At 43.3% G+C, this 20,848-nt stretch overlaps 1 protein-coding gene across 1 annotated transcript in view; it reads left to right on the top strand.

The window, feature by feature from the left end:
• The window catches only part of LOC123743794 (transmembrane protein 178B), a 187,471-nt gene that overhangs the window by 43,367 nt on the left and 123,256 nt on the right, over positions 1 to 20,848 (top strand). The window lies entirely within an intron of this gene.

Below are 20,848 nucleotides of genomic sequence, written 5' to 3'. Positions count from 1 at the left end.
TGAAATCAGTTAGTGTACGTATTCTCACCAGAGTCAACCACATCTCAGAAAGCACATTTATAACTTATATTACAAAAAAAACATAGAATACCGTCAAATACCGTCAAAAATCACATCTCAGAAAGCACATTTATAACTTATATTACAAAAAAAACATAGAATACCGTCAAAAATGTGAAAATATTTTGGCCATATCGCTCAGCCCTAACACACAAACACACACACACATACATACACACATACATACACACACACACTCAATGTCATGCTAAATATATTCCCCCTGCTCTGGCTTTAACATGCTAGCCATACATGTAATTAACATTAGCCACCACACCACAATGTCAGTCTATCTCTCCCCGGTCTGATTGGTGCCTCTGGGGAGGCAGGATGTTTTAATGGTGTGTTTTCCTGGAGCATACACACACAGGCATGCATGCACACACACACACACACCCAAACATGCACACGTGTACACAAACACACACACACACACCGACTGCATTTCATTATTAAGGGCACCGTGGCCCAAATTTGTTTCTTTCTGCACTGATGGAGGAATAGGATAATGGAAAGAGCAAGAGAGAGAGGAAAAGAGAGAGAGAGGAAAAGAGAGAGAGAGAGAATGAGAGGAGAGAGAGAATGAGAGAGATGGGGAGAGAGAAAAAAAGAGATGGAGAGAGAAAGAAAGGGAGAGAGAAAAAAGAGAGAGAGACAGAGAGAGAGAGAAATGGAGTGACAGAGGGAGTAGTTAGAGCTAGTGTCTGTGGCAAGGCATACTGTGTCACAGCGTGGGCCCTATTGTTTGACACACACACACACACACAAACACACACTGAGCTGGTGGTCAGCATGCCATGTCATGATTACATGGTCTATTGGAGCTGAAGCCAAATCAACCCAGCTTCAGGCCTCGATGACATCACAGATGACCCACATGCAGATTGTCTAGGTTCTATTTTACGATGTTCAGTCGGCCAGAACAGCAATAAACAGCCTTTTCATTGAATGTTCAGTTGGTTGTACTGTGTGCTGCTTTGATACTGGGATAAACCACATTTTGGATTCAGTCCAGTCCATGCACCTGCAGTTAAAACAGACCAAAGCATTCGAGACCAGAGCTAACCTGCAGTTAAAACAGACCAAAGTATTCGAGACCAGAGCTAACCTGCAGTTAAAACAGACCAAGGTATTTGAGACCAGAGCTAACCTGCAGTTAAAACAGACCAAAGTATTCGAGACCAGAGCTAACCTGCAGTTAAAACAGACCAAATTATTCGAGACCAGAGCTAACCTGCAGTTAAAACAGACCAAAGTATTCGAGACCAGAGCTAACTTGCAGTTAAAACAGACCAAAGCATTCGAGACCAGAGCTAACCTGCAGTTAAAACAGACCAAATTATTCGAGACCAGAGCTAACCTGCAGTTAAAACAGACCAAGGTATTCGAGACCAGAGCTAACTTGCAGTTAAAACAGACCAAAGTATTCGAGATCAGAGCTAACCTGCAGTTAAAACAGACCAAAGTATTCGAGACCAGAGCTAACCTGCAGTTAAAACAGACCAAGGTATTCGAGACCAGAGCTAACTTGCAGTTAAAACAGACCAAAGTATTCGAGACCAGAGCTAACCTGCAGTTAAAACAGACCAAAGTATTCGAGACCAGAGCTAACCTGCAGTTAAAACAGACCAAGGTATTCGAGACCAGAGCTAACTTGCAGTTAAAACAGACCAAAGTATTCGAGACCAGAGCTAACCTGCAGTTAAAACAGACCAAAGTATTCGAGACCAGAGCTAACCTGCAGTTAAAACAGACCAAGGTATTCGAGACCAGAGCTAACTTGCAGTTAAAACAGACCAAAGTATTCGAGACCAGAGCTAACCTGCAATTCAACAGACCAAAGCAGTGGAGTGCAGACTCACTAAAAAGACAGCCAGGGTTATTTCACATATTGATGATAGTATTGATTATCCAGTCCAATCAGAATCCAACGCTACGCAGGGGAATCCACACACAAACACACACACACACTGGACTACGCAGGGGAATCGACAAGGCATGAGTCAGTGATGGCAAATTGGATGGGGAATTGAATCAGTCAGCGAGAACACACTGTCTGTTCCTCAGAGAGAAACATATCAAACTGTTCTGTTTCATTGACTCTGTTGTGATTGGGTTTATTCACTGTGATGTTATGTTTTCTTCTTAGATGTTGTCATACTGTCTGTTTCTATATAGTGTATTACATTTGGCATCCTATTCCCTATACAGTGCACTACTTTTAACCATGTTCCCTATACAGTGCACTACTTTTAACCATGTTCCCTATATAGTGCATTACTTTTAACCATGTTCCCTATATAGTGCATTACTTTTAACCATGTTCCCTATACAGTGCACTACTTTTAACCATGTTCCCTATGTAGTGCACTACTTTTGAAAACAGACCAAAGCAGTCGAGACAGAGCTGACCTGCAGTAAAACAGACCAAAGCAGTCGAGACAGAGCTGACCTGCAGTAAAACAGACCAAAGCAGTCGAGACAGAGCTGACCTGCAGTAAAACAGACCAAAGCAGTCGAGACAGAGCTGACCTGCAGTAAAACAGACCAAAGCAGTCGAGACAGAGCTGACCTGCAGTAAAACAGACCAAAGCAGTCGGGACAGAGCTGACCTGCAGTAAAACAGACCAAAGCAGTCGAGACAGAGCTGACCTGCAGTAAAACAGACCAAAGCAATCGAGACAGAGCTGACCTGCAGTAAAACAGACCAAAGCAGTCGAGACAGAGCTGACCTGCAGTAAAACAGACCAAAGCAGTCGAGACAGAGCTGACCTGCAGTAAAACAGACCAAAGCAGTCGAGACAGAGCTGACCTGCAGTAAAACAGACCAAAGCAGTCGAGACAGAGCTGACCTGCAGTAAAACAGACCAAAGCAATCGAGACAGAGCTGACCTGCAGTAAAACAGACCAAAGCAGTCGAAACAGAGCTGACAACCTATTCAAATCAAATCAAATCACATTTTATTTGTCACATAGACATATTTAGCAGATGTTATTGCGTGTGTAGCGAAGTGCTTGTAATTTCAGACCCTTTCCCTACATAGAGCACTACTTTTGACACCCTATTCCCTACTTAGTGCACAACCTTTGAATAGAGGCGTAGAGTATAGCCGTGTGTGTGAATCAGAAAGTACCTCACATGTTATAGAATTAGATTAGTATCATTATATTATTCTGATAGACAACGCCTCAAATCACAGTTTATAGAATTATAGATTAGTATCATTATATTTTTATTTATTTATTTTTATTTAACCTTTATTTAACCAGGAAGGGCTCATTGAGATTTGAAATCTATTTTTCAAGAGCGTCCTGGCCAAGATAGGCAGCACCAAGTCATTACACAATTACAGACAGAGAACATGAATCACTACAGGTAATCTAGTAGACAAAAAACATTATTCTGATAGACTACAACTCAAATTACATTTTATAGACTTAGATTAGTATCATTATATTATTATGATAGACTACTTTATATTTTTTATTTAACCTTTATTTAACTAGGCAAGTCAACAAATTCTTATTGACAATGACGGTCTAGCCTGGATTTGAACCAGGTACTGCAGTGACATCTCTTGCACCGAGATGCAGTGTCTTAGACCACTGCGCCACTCGGAAGACTACGCATCACATCACATCACATTTTATTTGTCACATGCTTAGTAAACAACAGGCATAGACTAACAGTGAAATGCTTCCTGACGGGTCCTTTTACCAACAATGGAGAGATAAAATATATTTTTTTAATGAAATAGTGACCAGGAATAAATACACACTGAATAACGAACAAAAACGAGTAAAAATAACATGGTTATATACAGGAAGTACCAGGTAATAACGGTTATATACAGGGAGTACCAGGTAATAACATGGCTTTATACAGGAAGTACCAGGTAATAACACCAGGTAATAAGTACCAGGTAATAACATGGCTATATACAGGAAGTACCAGGTAATAACACCAGGTAATAAGTACCAGGTAATAACATGGCTTTATACAGGAAGTACCAGGTAATAACACCAGGTAATAAGTACCAGGTAATAACATGGCTTTATACAGGAAGTACCAGGTAATAACACCAGGTAATAAGTACCAGGTAATAACATGGCTATATACAGGAAGTACCAGGTAATACGTACCAGGTAATAACATGGCTCTATACAGGAAGTACCAGGTAATAACACCAGGTAATAAGTACCAGGTAATAACATGGCTATATACAGGAAGTACCAGGTAATAACATGGCTATATACAGGAAGTACCAGGTAATAACATGGCTATATACAGGAAGTACCAGGTAATAACACCAGGTAATAAGTACCAGGTAATGCCATGGCTATATACAGGGAGTACCAGGTAATAACACCAGGTAATAAGTACCAGGTAATACCATGGCTATATACAGGGAGTACCAGGTAATAACATGGCTATATACAGGGAGTACCAGGTAATAACATGGCTATATAGGAAGTACCAGGTAATAACATAGCTATATAGGAAGTACCAGGTAACAACCTGGCGATATTGGAAGTACCAGGTAATAACATGGCTATATACAGGAAGTAAGTCCCAGTTAATAACACGTCTATATACATGGAGTACCAGGTAATAACATGGCTATATACAGGGAGTACCAGGTAATAACATGGCTATATACAGGGAGTACCAGGTAATAACATGGCTATATACAGGGAGTACCAGGTAATAACATGGCTATATACAGGGAGTACCAGGTAATAACATGGCTATATACAGGAAGTACCAGGTAATAACATGGCTATATACAGGAAGTACCAGGTAATAACATGACTATATACAAGAAGTACCAGTACTGAGTCAATGTGCAGGGGTATGAGGTAATTGAGGTACGTATACTGTAGGTAGGGGTAAAGTGAGTGTGTGTGTGTGGCGTCCGTATGCATGCGTGTGTGTGTGTGTGTGTGTGTGGTGTTTTGGGGTGTCAAGTGTGTGGGTAGCGTCCAGTGTGTGTAGATATAGTCAATGCAAGAGAGTTTGTGTAAAAAAAAAAGGGTCAATGCAGATAGTCCAGGTAGCCATTTGCTAAACAAGACAGTCTTGTTTTGTTCCAGATTTGATGCATCGGTACCACTTGCTGTGAGGTAGCAGATACAATAGTCTATAGCTTCGGTGGCTGGAGTCTTGGATGATTTTTTTGGGCTTGCCTCTGACGCAGCCTGGTATAAAGGTCCTGGATGACAGGAAGCTCGGCCCCAGTGATGTACTGGGCCATACTCACCACTCACCTTGTAGTCGTGTGCATTGCAGTTGCTGTACCAAGTGGTGATGCAGCCAGTCAATATGCTCTCCATGGTGGAGCTGTATTTGTATTTTGTATTTATTAAGGATCCCCATTAGTTCCTGCCAGGCAAGCAGCTACTCTTCCTGGGGTTTATTATGGATCCCCATTAGTTCCTGCCAAGGCAGCAGCTACTCTTCCTGGGGTTTATTATGGATCCCCATTAGTTCCTGCCAAGGCAGCAGCTACTCTTCCTGGGGTTTATTATGGATACCCATTAGTTCCTGCCAAGGCAGCAGCTACTCTTCCTGGGGTTGATTATGGATCCCCATTAGTTCCTGCCAAGGCAGCAGCTACTCTTCCTGGGGTTTATTATGGATACCCATTAGTTCCTGCCAAGGCAGCAGCTACTCTTCCTGGGGTTTATTATAGATCCCCATTAGTTCCTGTCAAGGCAGCAGCTACTCTTCCTGGGGTTTATTATGGATCCCCATTAGTTCCTGCCAAGGCAGCAGCTACTCTTCCTGGGGTTGATTATGGATACCCATTAGTTCCTGCCAAGGCAGCAGCTACTCTTCCTGGGGTTTATTATGGATACCCATTAGTTCCTGCCAAGGCAGCAGCTACTCTTCCTGGGGTTTATTATGGATCCCCATGAGTTCCTGTCAAGGCAGCAGCTACTCTTCCTGGGGTTTATTATGGATCCCCATTCGTTCCTGCCAAGCAAGCAGCTACTCTTCCTGGGGTTTATTATGGATCCCCATTACTTCCTGCCAAGGCAGCAGCTACTCTTCCTGGGGTTTATTATGGATCCCCATTAGTTCCTGCCAAGCAAGCAGCTACTCTTCCTGGGGTTTATTATGGACCCCCATTACTTCCTGCCAAGGCAGCAGCTACTCTTCCTGGGGTTTATTATGGATCCCCATTAGTTCCTGCCAAGCAAGCAGCTACTCTTCCTGGGGTTTATTATGGACCCCCATTACTTCCTGCCAAGGCAGCAGCTACTCTTCCTGGGGTTTATTATGGATCCCCATTAGTTCCTGCCAAGCAAGCAGCTACTCTTCCTGGGGTTTATTATGGACCCCCATTACTTCCTGCCAAGGCAGCAGCTACTCTTCCTGGGGTTTATTATGGATCCCCATTAGTTCCTGCCAAGCAAGCAGCTACTCTTCCTGGGGTTTATTATGGACCCCCATTACTTCCTGCCAAGGCAGCAGCTACTCTTCCTGGGGTTTATTATGGATCCCCATTAGTTCCTGCCAAGCAAGCAGCTACTCTTCCTGGGGTTTATTATGGATCCCCATTAGTTCCTGCCAAGGCAGCAGCTACACTTCCTGGGGTTTATTATGGATCCCCATTAGTTCCTGCCAAGGCAGCAGCTACTCTTCCTGGGGTTTATTATGGATCCCCATTAGTTCCTGCCAAGGTAGCAGCTACTCTTCCTGGGGTCCAAACACATTAAGACACTTTTATATTCCACATAAAACAGTACATTATATAACACTGTCACACCACCACATGTCTACAACACAAAATGTATGATACCACTTATACAACAATATTACAATGTACGTGTGTGTAGAATGTGTGTGATAGAGCTTGGGTGTGTGTTGCGTGTGTCTAGACCTGTGTGTGTGTCTCTTCACACACCCCTGAGGAGCCCCCGTGTTGATATTCGGCGTGGTGGATGTGTTGTTACCTACCGTCACCACCTGGGGTCGGCCAGTCAGGAAGTCCAGGATCCAGTTGTAGAGGGAGGTGTTCTGTCCCAGTTGTAGAGGGAGGTGTTCTGTCCCAGTTGTAGAGGGAGGTGTTCAGTCCCAGTTGTAGAGGGAGGTGTTCTGTCCCAGTTGTAGAGGGAGGTGTTCTGTCCCAGTTGTAGAGGGAGGTGTTGTAGAGGGAGGTGCTCTGTCCCAGTTGTAGAGGGAGGTGCTCAGTCCCAGTTGTAGAGGGAGGTGCTCAGTCCCAGTTGTAGAGGGAGGTGTACAGTCCCAGTTGTAGAGGGAGGTGTTCTGTCCCAGTTGTAGAGGGAGGTGTTCTGTCCCAGTTGTAGAGGGAGGTGCTCAGTCCCAGTTGTAGAGGAAGGTATTCAGTCCCCTCCCTTCTGTATTGCTACTGCATCATGTATGATATGTGATGTTACAAGTTACTCTCCATTGGAACATAACCAACTATATTAATACAGAGAGGTTACTTTACATATCTGCACCGTGGACTGGAACATAACCAACTATATTAATACAGAGGTTCCTTTACATATCTGCACCGTGGACTGGAACATAACCAACTATATTAATACAGAGAGGTTCCTTTACATATCTGCACCGTGGACTGGAACATAACCAACTATATTAATGCAGAGAGGTTCCTTTACATATCTGCACCGTGGACTGGAACATAACCAACTATATTAATACAGAGAGGTTCCTTTACATATCTGCACCGTGGACTGGAACATAACCAACTATATTAATACAGAGGTTCCTTTACATATCTGCACCGTGGACTGGAACATAACCAACTATATTAATACAGAGGTTCCTTTACATATCTGCACCGTGGACTGGAACATAACCAACTATATTAATACAGAGGTTCCTTTACATATCTGCACCGTGGACTGGAACATAACCAACTATATTAATACAGAGAGGTTCCTTTACATATCTGCACCGTGGACTGGAACATAACCAACTATATTAATACAGAGAGGTTCCTTTACATATCTGCACCGTGGACTGGAACATAACCAACTATATTAATACAGAGAGGTTCCTTTACATATCTGCACCGTGGACTGGAACATAACCAACTATATTAATACAGAGAGGTTCCTTTACATATCTGCACCGTGGACTGGAACATAACCAACTATATTAATACAGAGGTTCCTTTACATATCTGCACCGTGGACTGGAACATAACCAACTATATTAATACAGAGAGGTTCCTTTACATATCTGCACCGTGGACTGGAACATAACCAACTATATTAATGCAGAGAGGTTCCTTTACATATCTGCACCGTGGACTGGAACATAACCAACTATATTAATACAGAGAGGTTCCTTTACATATCTGCACCGTGGACTGGAACATAACCAACTATATTAATACAGAGGTTCCTTTACATATCTGCACCGTGGACTGGAACATAACCAACTATATTAATACAGAGGTTCCTTTACATATCTGCACCGTGGACTGGAACATAACCAACTATATTAATACAGAGGTTCCTTTACATATCTGCACCGTGGACTGGAACATAACCAACTATATTAATACAGAGAGGTTCCTTTACATATCTGCACCGTGGACTGGAACATAACCAACTATATTAATACAGAGGTTCCTTTACATATCTGCACCGTGGACTGGAACATAACCAACTATATTAATACAGAGAGGTTCCTTTACATATCTGCACCGTGGACTGGAACATAACCAACTATATTAATGCAGAGAGGTTCCTTTACATATCTGCACCGTGGACTGGAACATAACCAACTATATTAATACAGAGGTTCCTTTACATATCTGCACCGTGGACTGGAACATAACCAACTATATTAATACAGAGAGGTTCCTTTACATATCTGCACCGTGGACTGGAACATAACCAACTATATTAATACAGAGAGGTTCCTTTACATATCTGCACCGTGGACTGGAACATAACCAACTATATTAATACACAGAGGTTCCTTTACATATCTGCACCGTGGATTGGAACATAACCAACTATATTAATACAGAGAGGTTCCTTTACATATCTGCACCGTGGACTGGAACATAACCAACTATATTAATACAGAGGTTCCTTTACATATCTGCACCGTGGACTGGAACATAACCAACTATATTAATACAGAGGTTCCTTTACATATCTGCACCGTGGACTGGAACATAACCAACTATATTAATACAGAGGTTCCTTTACATATCTGCACCGTGGACTGGAACATAACCAACTATATTAATACAGAGAGGTTCCTTTACATATCTGCACCGTGGACTGGAACATAACCAACTATATTAATACAGAGAGGTTCCTTTACATATCTGCACCGTGGACTGGAACATAACCAACTATATTAATACAGAGAGGTTCCTTTACATATCTGCACCGTGGACTGGAACATAACCAACTATATTAATACAGAGGTTCCTTTACATATCTGCACCGTGGACTGGAACATAACCAACTATATTAATACAGAGAGGTTCCTTTACATATCTGCACCGTGGACTGGAACATAACCAACTATATTAATACAGAGAGGTTCCTTTACATATCTGCACCGTGGACTGGAACATAACCAACTATATTAATACAGAGGTTCCTTTACATATCTGCACCGTGGACTGGAACATAACCAACTATATTAATACAGAGGGTTCCTTTACATATCTGCACCGTGGACTGGAACATAACCAACTATATTAATACAGAGGTTCCTTTACATATCTGCACCGTGGACTGGAACATAACCAACTATATTAATACAGAGAGGTTCCTTTACATATCTGCACCGTGGACTGGAACATAACCAACTATATTAATACAGAGGTTCCTTTACATATCTGCACCGTGGACTGGAACATAACCAACTATATTAATACAGAGAGGTTCCTTTACATATCTGCACCGTGGACTGGAACATAACCAACTATATTAATACAGAGGTTCCTTTACATATCTGCACCGTGGACTGGAACATAACCAACTATATTAATACAGAGAGGTTCCTTTACATATCTGCACCGTGGACTGGAACATAACCAACTATATTAATACAGAGAGGTTCCTTTACATATCTGCACCGTGGACTGGAACATAACCAACTATATTAATATAGAGGTTCCTTTACATATCTGCACCGTGGACTGGAACATAACCAACTATATTAATACAGAGAGGTTCCTTTACATATCTGCACCGTGGACTGGAACATAACCAACTATATTAATACAGAGAGGTTCCTTTACATATCTGCACCGTGGACTGGAACATAACCAACTATATTAATACAGAGGTTCCTTTACATATCTGCACCGTGGACTGGAACATAACCAACTATATTAATACAGAGGTTCCTTTACATATCTGCACCGTGGACTGGAACATAACCAACTATATTAATACAGAGGTTCCTTTACATATCTGCACCGTGGACTGGAACATAACCACTAATTAATACAGAGGTTCCTTTACATATCTGCACCGTGGACTGGAACATAACCAACTATATTAATACAGAGGTTCCTTTACATATCTGCACCGTGGACTGGAACATAACCAACTATATTAATACAGAGGTTCCTTTACATATCTGCACCGTGGACTGGAACATAACCAACTATATTAATACAGAGAGGTTCCTTTACATATCTGCACCGTGGACTGGAACATAACCAACTATATTAATACAGAGGTTCCTTTACATATCTGACCGTGGACTGGAACATAACCAACTATATTAATCAGAGAGGTTCCTTTACATATCTGCACCGTGGACTGGAACATAACCAACTATATTAATACAGAGAGGTTCCTTTACATATCTGCACCGTGGACTGGAACATAACCAACTATATTAATACAGAGAGGTTCCTTTACATATCTGCACCGTGGACTGGAACATAACCAACTATATTGATACAGAGGTTCCTTTACATATCTGCACCGTGGACTGGAACATAACCAACTATTTTAATACAGAGGTTCCTTTACATATCTGCACCGTGGACTGGAACATAACCAACTATATTAATACAGAGAGGTTCCTTTACATATCTGCACCGTGGACTGGAACATAACCAACTATATTAATACAGAGAGGTTCCTTTACATATCTGCACCGTGGACTGGAACATAACCAACTATATTAATACAGAGAGGTTCCTTTACATATCTGCACCGTGGACTGGAACATAACCAACTATATTAATACGAGAGGTTCCTTTACATATCTGCACCGTGGACTGGAACATAACCAACTATATTAATACAGAGGTTCCTTTACATATCTGCACCGTGGACTGGAACATAACCAACTATATTAATACAGAGAGGTTCCTTTACATATCTGCACCGTGGACTGGAACATTATAGTCTGTGTGAGCATTCTTGAATGTTTATTGATTTGTTACCTACCTTTTTCAGATCTCCAGTTATACTGAGCTCTCTAGAGTATTGGAACATGTAGGTGGTCTACAGTCTGTTTTCTAACGTCAGAGTATTGGAACATGTAGGGAGTCTACAGTCTGTTTTCTAACGTCAGAGTATTGGAACATGTAGGGGGTCTAACGTCAGAGTATTGGAACATGTAGGGGGTCTACAGTCTGTTTTCTAACGTCAGAGTATTGGAACATGTAGGGGGTCTACAGTCTGTTTTCTAACGTCAGAGTATTGGAACATGTAGGGGGTCTACAGTCTGTTTTCTAACGTCAGAGTATTGGAACATGTAGGGGGTCTACAGTCTGTTTTCTAACGTCAGAGTATTGGAACATGTAGGGGGTCTACAGTCTGTTTTCTAACGTCAGAGTATTGGATCATGTAGGGGGTCTACAGTCTGTTTTCTAACGTCAGAGTATTGGAACATGTAGGTGGTCTACAGTCTGTTTTCTAACGTCAGAGTATTGGAACATGTAGGGGGTCTACAGTCTGTTTTCTAACGTCAGAGTATTGGAACATGTAGGGGGTCTACAGTCTGTTTTCTAACGTCAGAGTATTGGAACATGTAGGGGGTCTACAGTCTGTTTTCTAACGTCAGAGTATTGGAACATGTAGGGGGTCTACAGTCTGTTTTCTAACGTCAGAGTATTGGAACATGTAGGGGGTCTACAGTCTGTTTTCTAACGTCAGAGTATTGGAACATGTAGGGGGTCTACAGTCTGTTTTCTAACGTCAGAGTATTGGAACATGTAGGGGGTCTACAGTCTGTTTTCTAACGTCAGAGTATTGGAACATGTAGGGGGTCTACAGTCTGTTTTCTAACGTCAGAGTATTGGAACATGTAGGGGGTCTACAGTCTGTTTTCTAACGTCAGAGTATTGGAACATGTAGGGGGTCTACAGTCTGTTTTCTAACGTCAGAGTATTGGAACATGTAGGGGGTCTACAGTCTGTGTTGCAGGCTAAGATGGTGTGAATGCTCCAGCCAGGCACCACAGTTTGAAGTGTGAAACATCAAGAAACACCTCAGAGTCAGTTATGGACACATGGGGTTCTATATCCGTGTCACGTTGTTTCTGTGGGTACAACACTAAGCCTGAGCCTGTGGTTGCCAAGATGAAGCGATATCCAATCATTCCTCTACGCCACAAAACAATTTTGAGTTTTAGCCAAAACCACAAATTGATATCCTTGTGTCTCAATTAGCCACCTTTTTTTTCCTCTCTCTCTCTCTCTCTCTCTCTCTCTCTCTCTCTCTCTCTCTGTCTGTCTGTCTGTCTGTCTGTCTGTCTGTCTGTCTGTCTGTCTGTCTGTCTGTCTGTCTGTCTGTCTGTCTGTCTGTCTCTCTCTCTCTCTCTCTCTCTCTCTCTCTCTCTCTCTCTCTCTCTCTCTCTCTCTCTCTCCCCTTCTCTCTCTCTCTCTCTCTCTCTCTCTCTCTCTCTCTCTCGTAGGGAGACGATCCGTCTTCATCATGCCCCCCTTTAGATCGATTCTCAGCTTGTCAACCTGGGATGATTGAACAGGATTATATTTTAACTTCACATTCTAACATCCCTGCCAAGGAGCCAATTGATTGGTCATGTATTGGCTGAGGGAGAGACTGAAGGGGGGGAAGAGGGAGAGACGGAGGGAGAGGCTGAGGGAGAGGCTGAAGGGGAGGGAGAGGGAGAGACTGAGAGAGAGGCTGAAGGGGAGGAAGAGGGAGAGGCTGAGGGAGAGGCTGAGGGAGAGGCTGAGGGTGAGGCTGAAGAGGAGGAAGAGGGAGAGACTGAAGGGGAGAGACTGAGAGGGAGGCTGAGGGAGAGGCTGTAGTGGAGGAAGAGGGAGAGACTGAGGGAGAGACTGAGGGAGTGACTGAGGGAGACTGAAGGGGAGGCTGAAGGGGAGGCTAAGGGAGAGACTGAGGGAGAGACTGAGGGAGAGACTGAGAGAGGCTGAGGGAGAGACTGAAGGGGAGGCTGGGGGAGAGACTGAGGGAGAGACTGCGGCTGAGGGAGAGACTGAGGGAGAGCCTGAAGGGGAGGAAGAGGGAGAGATGGAGGGAGAGGCTGAGGAAGAGTCTGGGGGAGAGACTGAGGGAAAGGCTGAAGGGGAGGAGGGAGAGACTGAGGGAGAGGCTGAAGGGGAGGAAGAGGGAGAGACTGAGGGAGAGGCTGAAGGGGAGGAAGAGGGAGAGACTGAGGGAGAGGCTGAGGACGAGGCTGAGGGCGAGGCTGAGGGCGAGGCTGAGGGCAAGGCTGAGGGCGAGGCTGGGGGGGAGGCTGGGGGAGGAGACTGAGGGAGCAGATGCCAACTTTTGTCAAGAGAGATAAATACGTATCATGAGGAGTCAGAGTGTGCGTGCCAAATGGCCCCCAGTTCCCTATGTAGAGCATTCATATGGGCTGTGGTGCACAGTAGTCAGGGGGGAGGCATCAACAGTAGATTCTGGTAGAAAACTACTTCTTTCATCCCAGCAGGTTGCTGCTGTACACTTCAACATTAAAGGACAAAGGACAGGTGTCCCCTTGGTTTTGTAGTAAAAGCTTGTTATATTTCAGTGTTTTTTCCTCTTTTGTGTCATTGTGTTGCACAGTGTCTTTCCCCAGATGGATACTGGAGATAACCTTTTATAGATCATGCAGTAGTTTAGAGGTATCTTTCCCCAGATCGATACTGGACATAACCTTTTATGAATCATGCAGTAGTTTAAAGAGGATTAAAAATGGTGGAAAGTTTGAGGGCTCTGGCTCTCTAAAAATGGTGGAAAGTTTGAGGGCTCTGGCTCTTTAAAAATGGTGAAAGTTTGAGGGCTCTGGCTCTTTAAAAATGGTGGAAAGTTTGAGGGCTCTGGCTCTTTAAAAATGGTGGAAAGTTTGAGGGCTTTGGCTCTTTAAAAATGGTGGAAAGTTTGAGGGCTCTGGCTCTTTAAAAATGGTGGAAAGTTTGAGGGCTCTGGCTCTTTAAAAATGGTGGAAAGTTTGAGGGCTCTGGCTCTTTAAAAATGGTGAAAGTTTGAGGGCTCTGGCTCTTTAAAAATTGTGAAAGTTTGAGGGCTCTGGCTCTTTAAAAATGGTGGAAAGTTTGAGGGCCCTGGCTCTCTAAAAATGGTGGAAAGTTTGAGGGCTCTGGCTCTTTAAAAATGGTGGAAAGTTTGAGGGCTCTGGCTCTTTAAAAATGGTGGAAAGTTTGAGGGCTTTGGCTCTTTAAAAATGGTGGAAAGTTTGAGGGCTCTGGCTCTTTAAAAATGGTGGAAAGTTTGAGGGCTCTGGCTCTTTAAAAATGGTGGAAAGTTTGAGGGCCCTGGCTCTTTAAAAATGGTGGAAAGTTTGAGGGCTCTGGCTCTTTAAAAATGGTGGAAAGTTTGAGGGCCCTGGCTCTTTAAAAATGGTGGAAAGTTTGAGGGCTCTGGCTCTCTAAAAATGGTGGAAAGTTTGAGGGCTCTGGCTCTTTAAAAATGGTGGAAAGTTTGGAAAAGTAATTTGGTTGTATCCCAGTGTGCAAAACTGGTTGAAGTTGAAGATACGTCATTACAGTAATATTACAGTGTGGGTTTATTGATGTCATTTCCACAAGCTTTACTTCCTGATTGGTCTTCTAGGAATGTTTGATGTCACAGTAGAAAGACTAAAACATGAAGTCATGTCCCACTAGTCCAAGTGTGTATTGTCACAGGAGGTTGGTGGCACCTAAATTGGGGAGGACGGGCTCGTGGTAATGACTGGAGCGGAATCAGTGGAATGGTGGAATGGAATCAGTGGAATCAGTGGAATGGAATACATCAAAATACATTGGTTTCCATGGTTTCCATGTGTTTGATGCCATTCCATTTGCTCCGTTCCGGCTGTTATTATGAGCCGTCTCCCCCCCTTTCAGCAGCCTCCACTGAGTGGGACACTGAGGTATGACATCTTCTCTCTCTCTCGCTCCACTTCCATACCCACCGAACTAGCTAGGATGAGACTGTGAGTACGGCTCTGGAGACTACATACGGTATGACATGGCCTGTCTAGTGTGGATGAACCTTAGAAAGTCTCAGACTGTGTCTGCAGGGCCTGTCTGGGTGACGTCTGGAGTGTGTGTGACCCAGTTACTGTGACTGCAGTCATTTACCTTTTGGAAACAACTGCCTGCTCCTAGTCCTCAGATGACATCAGTAAAGCCTCCTCTTCAAATAATGTCATAGTAATAAATTTTTTTTAAAAAAATAAATAATTGAAGTCGTTTTTTTATCCCAATGGAAATCAAACCCACAACATTTTGGTGTTGCTGTACCGACTGAGTCACACCGTTGTTTCTTTCTAGAAGCTGTCCTTTAGTTTATATGTCATTATGCAGCTACTTCCTCTCATCTCCTCCTGTTGTCACCATCGTACATACTGACATGTAACAGAAACAACACACTATGGAAACAGCACCATTGCTGATGGCGTTTATTCATGAATCATCGTTGATACTCATAAGGATCCGCCCCTTTTCCCCAAAAATTTTAGACTAAAATGACACTCAAATCTAACTGCCTGTATCTCAGGCCCTGAAGCAAGGATATGCATATTCTTGGTACAATTTGAAAGGAAACACTTTGAAGTTCTTTATAATGACGGCCTACCAGGGAACAGTGGGTTAAGTGCCTTGTTCAGGGGCAGAACGACAGATTTATACCTTGTGAGCTCGGGGATTCAATCCAGCAGCCTTTCGGTTACAGGCCCAACACTCTAACCACTAGGATACTGGAGGTTCCATTCACTTCCAACGCTACAAAGCAGGCACTTATACCAGAGCCCGGACATGTAGGGTTAGATTAAGGTCGGACGGAGTCCCAAGTCAGCCTCCAACCTAAACCCGACTCTTCCATGACCACTCCAGAGGTCTAACCCCAGGTTCATCCAGCTATACCTTCTGAATCACGGTTGCCTCGATGTTCAACAGATTAGAGAGATTGTATCTCTCTAATCTACATCTTCCATATCTACGTCTTCCACATCTTCCATATCTCTCTAATCTACGTCTTCCACATCTTCCATATCTCTCTAATCTACATCTTCCATATCTACGTCTTCCACATCTTCCATATCTCTCTAATCTACATCTTCCATATCTACGTCTTCCACATCTTCCATATCTCTCTAATCTACATCTTCCATATCTACGTCTTCCACATCTTCCATATCTCTCTAATCTACGTCTTCCATAACTTGTCATCCTTTTACGGCTGTTTATTGATATTTGTGTTTGTTACAGTCATATATATTGGCAGGAGATGTCTGCCTGGCAGTGTTTTGTCTGCATCAATACTTCATCACATTTTCTATTTTAGTCATCTTTCAAATCTCTCCAATTCATCTGAGATAAGAAACAAGTCTACGACTCAAATGACACCCTATTTCCTACATAGTGCAGTACTTTTAATCAGAATCCTATGGGCCCTGGCACCCTATTCCCTACATAGTGCACTACTTTTCACCATAACCTATGGGCCCTGGCACCCTATTCCCTAAATAGTGCACTACTTTTCACCAGAATTCAATGGGCCCTGGCACCCTATTCCCTACATAGTGCACCACCCATTGTGGGTCAGACATCAGTCAGGCTATGTGTAGCATCAACCCCTATAGGGCGTTTCACACTACTGAGCCCAACTGAAGCTGAGTTGAACCAAATGTAAGAAGTACTGAGCTGGCCTGGTAAAGCATCCAGTTGTTATAACCGTGAGGGTATAACAGTGTTAACTATTACCAGTAGTAGGTCACATCCCCTGCTGCTAGCTGTCCTATCCCATCAACACCAATCCCCTCTCCCTCTGCCAGTGTGGTCACAGAAACCCCTTTGCTTTGAGTAGAGGTGATACTTTCTAATGTTCATCTAACATCTCCACCATCCATGTCTCATCTAACATCTCCACCATCCATGTCTCATCTAACATCTCTACCATCCATGTCTCATCTAACATCTCCACCAGCCATGTCTCATCTAACATCTCTACCAGCCATGTCTCATCTAACATCTCTACCATCCATGTCTCATCTAACATCTCTACCAGCCATGTCTCATATAACATCTCTACCAGCCATGTCTCATCTAACATCTCTACCAGCCATGTCTCATCTAACATCTCTACTATCCATGTCTCATCTAACATCTCTACTATCCATGTCTCATCTAACATCTCTACCAGCCATGTCTCATCTAACATCTCTACCATCCATGTCTCATCTAACATCTCTACCAGCCATGTCTCATCTAACATCTCTACCAGCCATGTCTCATCTAACATCTCTACCATCCATGTCTCATCTAACATCTCTACCAGCCATGTCTCATCTAACATCTCTACCAGCCATGTCTCATCTAACATCTCTACCAGCCATGTCTCATCTAACATCTCCACCATCCATGTCTCATCTAACATCTCTACCAGCCATGTCTCATCTAACATCTCTACCATCCATGTCTCATCTAACATCTCCACCATCCATGTCTCATCTAACATCTCTACCAGCCATGTCTCATCTAACATCTCTACCAGCCATGTCTCATCTAACATCTCTACCAGCCATGTCTCATCTAACATCTCTACCAGCCATGTCTCATCTAACATCTCTACCAGCCATGTCTCATCTAACATCTCTACCATCCATGTCTCATCTAACATCTCTACCATCCATGTCTCATCTAACATCTCTACCAGCCATGTCTCATCTAACATCTCTACCATCCATGTCTCATCTAACATCTCCACCATCCATGTCTCATCTAACATCTCTACCATCCATGTCTCATCTAACATCTCCACCATCCATGTCTCATCTAACATCTCTACCATCCATGTCTCATCTAACATCTCCACCATCCATGTCTCATCTAACATCTCTACCAGCCATGTCTCATCTAACATCTCTACCAGCCATGTCTCATCTAACATCTCTACCAGCCATGTCTCATCTAACATCTCTACCAGCCATGTCTCATCTAACATCTCTACCAGCCATGTCTCATCTAACATCTCTACCAGCCATGTCTCATCTAACATCTCTACCAGCCATGTCTCATCTAACATCTCTACCAGCCATGTCTCATCTAACATCTCTACCAGCCATGTCTCATCTAACATCTCTACCAGCCATGTCTCATCTAACATCTCTACCAGCCATGTCTCATCTAACATCTCTACCAGCCATGTCTCATCTAACATCTCTACCAGCCATGTCTCATCTAACATCTCTACCAGCCATGTCTCATCTAACATCTCTACCATCCATGTCTCATCTAACATCTCTACCATCCATGTCTCATCTAACATCTCTACCAGCCATGTCTCATCTAACATCTCCACCATCCATGTCTCATCTAACATCTCTACCAGCCATGTCTCATCTAACATCTCTACCAGCCATGTCTCATCTAACATCTCTACCAGCCATGTCTCATCTAACATCTCCACCAGCTGAATGTCCAGGTCTAAAACCAGATTGGTACGTAGCAGCTGAATGTCCAGGTCTAAAACCAGATTGGTACGTAACAGCTGAATGTCCAGGTCTAAAACCAGATTGGTACGTAACAGCTGAATGTCCGGGTCTAAAACCAGATTGGAGTGTAGCAGCTGAATGTCCAGGTCTAAAACCAGATTGGTACGTAGCAGCTGAATGTCCGGGTCTAAAACCAGATTGGAGCGTAGCAGCTGAATGTCCAGGTCTAAAACCAGATTGGTACGTAACAGCTGAATGTCCGGGTCTAAAACCAGATTGGAGTGTAGCAGCTGAATGTCCGGGTCTAAAACCAGATTGGTGCGTAACAGCTGAATGTCCGGGTCTAAAACCAGATTGGAGCGTAGCAGCTGAATGTCCGGGTCTAAAACCAGATTGGTACGTAACAGCTGAATGTCCGGGTCTAAAACCAGATTGGAGCGTAGCAGCTGAATGTCCGGGTCTAAAACCAGATTGGTACGTAACAGCTGAATGTCCGGGTCTAAAACCATATTGGAGCGTAGCAGCTGAATGTCCGGGTCTAAAACCAGATTGGAGCGTAGCAGCTGAATATCCAGGTCTTAAACCAGATTTGTGCACATTAAAAATAGAGTGAAAAGTAAACCAATTTTTTTTTTTAAGTTCTTAGCCGAAAGTTAGTCGAGGGATTCTAGAACTTTGGAAAGGCGAGATAATTTGTAAACTGGACGTTAGTTATCTGACTCAGCAGGATCTCAATCTCTTCCTTTATCTAGGGGGAGGATGTGTCGCTTTGCAGATCTTAGGGATACCACCAGAAACAATTGTCAAGTTAAACATATAGGTTAGTGGTTCTGCAGTAAGTGGAGCAGAGAGAGGCAGTTAGCAGGGATCAAGTGAATCAGCTCCTATGGTTTAATTAACATCAATCTGTACTGCGGTTAGAAGTGAATCAGCTCCTACGGTTTAATTAACATCAATCTGTACTGCGGTTAGAAGTGAATCAGCTCCTACGGTTTAATTAACATCAATATGTACTGCGGTTAGAAGTGAATCAGCTCCTACGGTTTAATTAACATCAATCTGTACTGCGGTTAGAAGTGAATCAGCTCCTACGGTTTAATTAACATCAATATGTACTGCGGTTAGAAGTGAATCAGCTCCTACGGTTTAATTAACATCAATATGTACTGCGGTTAGAAGTGAATCAGCTCCTCTGGTTTAATTAACATCAATCTGTACTGCGGTTAGAAGTGAATCAGCTCCTATGGTTTAATTAACATCAATCTGTTCCAAAGCACTTAGTACATCATAGACATCAAAGTGTTGAAATGAAAATAAAGTCTGTCAGTGCACGTAACGATGACGCCGTGAGTGGAGAAGCAGGTGCAGGTAAAACGTTGAATGAAAACAACAAACAGGAAACAAGACAGCGTAACAGAAGCCAGGTAACATGAACACAGGTGTGCGCAATGATGAATCCCAGGACCGGTGTTTAGTATTCGGGTGACGTCGCACGCCAGAGGGGAGGAGCAGGAGTAGACGGGACCAGACCATCCTTCTCTACAATCTGTTCTGAGGTGACTAAAGGACTACCTTTAGTAGAATGAGATGAATGTTTTAGAGATTATCCTTTCAAACAGGATAACAGGACAGGTGGCAAACTGAAGCAAAGTGCTTATTCAATTTAAAGCATCACAAATGTTAATTTAGTCTAGAATGGGACCAGAGGCTGTCAACACCTGCTGGGGTAACGAGGGGGAGGAGTCATTTAGTCTAGAATGGGACCAGAGGCTGTCAACACCTGCTGGGGTAACGAGGGGGAGGAGTCATTTAGTCTAGAATGGGACCAGAGGCTGTCAACACCTGCTGGGGTAACGAGGGGGAGGAGTCATTTAGTCTAGAATGGGACCAGAGGCTGTCAAC

This window comes from Salmo salar, chromosome 07 (assembly GCF_965601325.2).
Source record: "Salmo salar chromosome 07, fSalSal1, whole genome shotgun sequence".
Classification (NCBI taxonomy): domain Eukaryota; kingdom Metazoa; phylum Chordata; class Actinopteri; order Salmoniformes; family Salmonidae; genus Salmo; species Salmo salar.
This window is presented reverse-complemented; position numbering and strand designations above follow the sequence as displayed.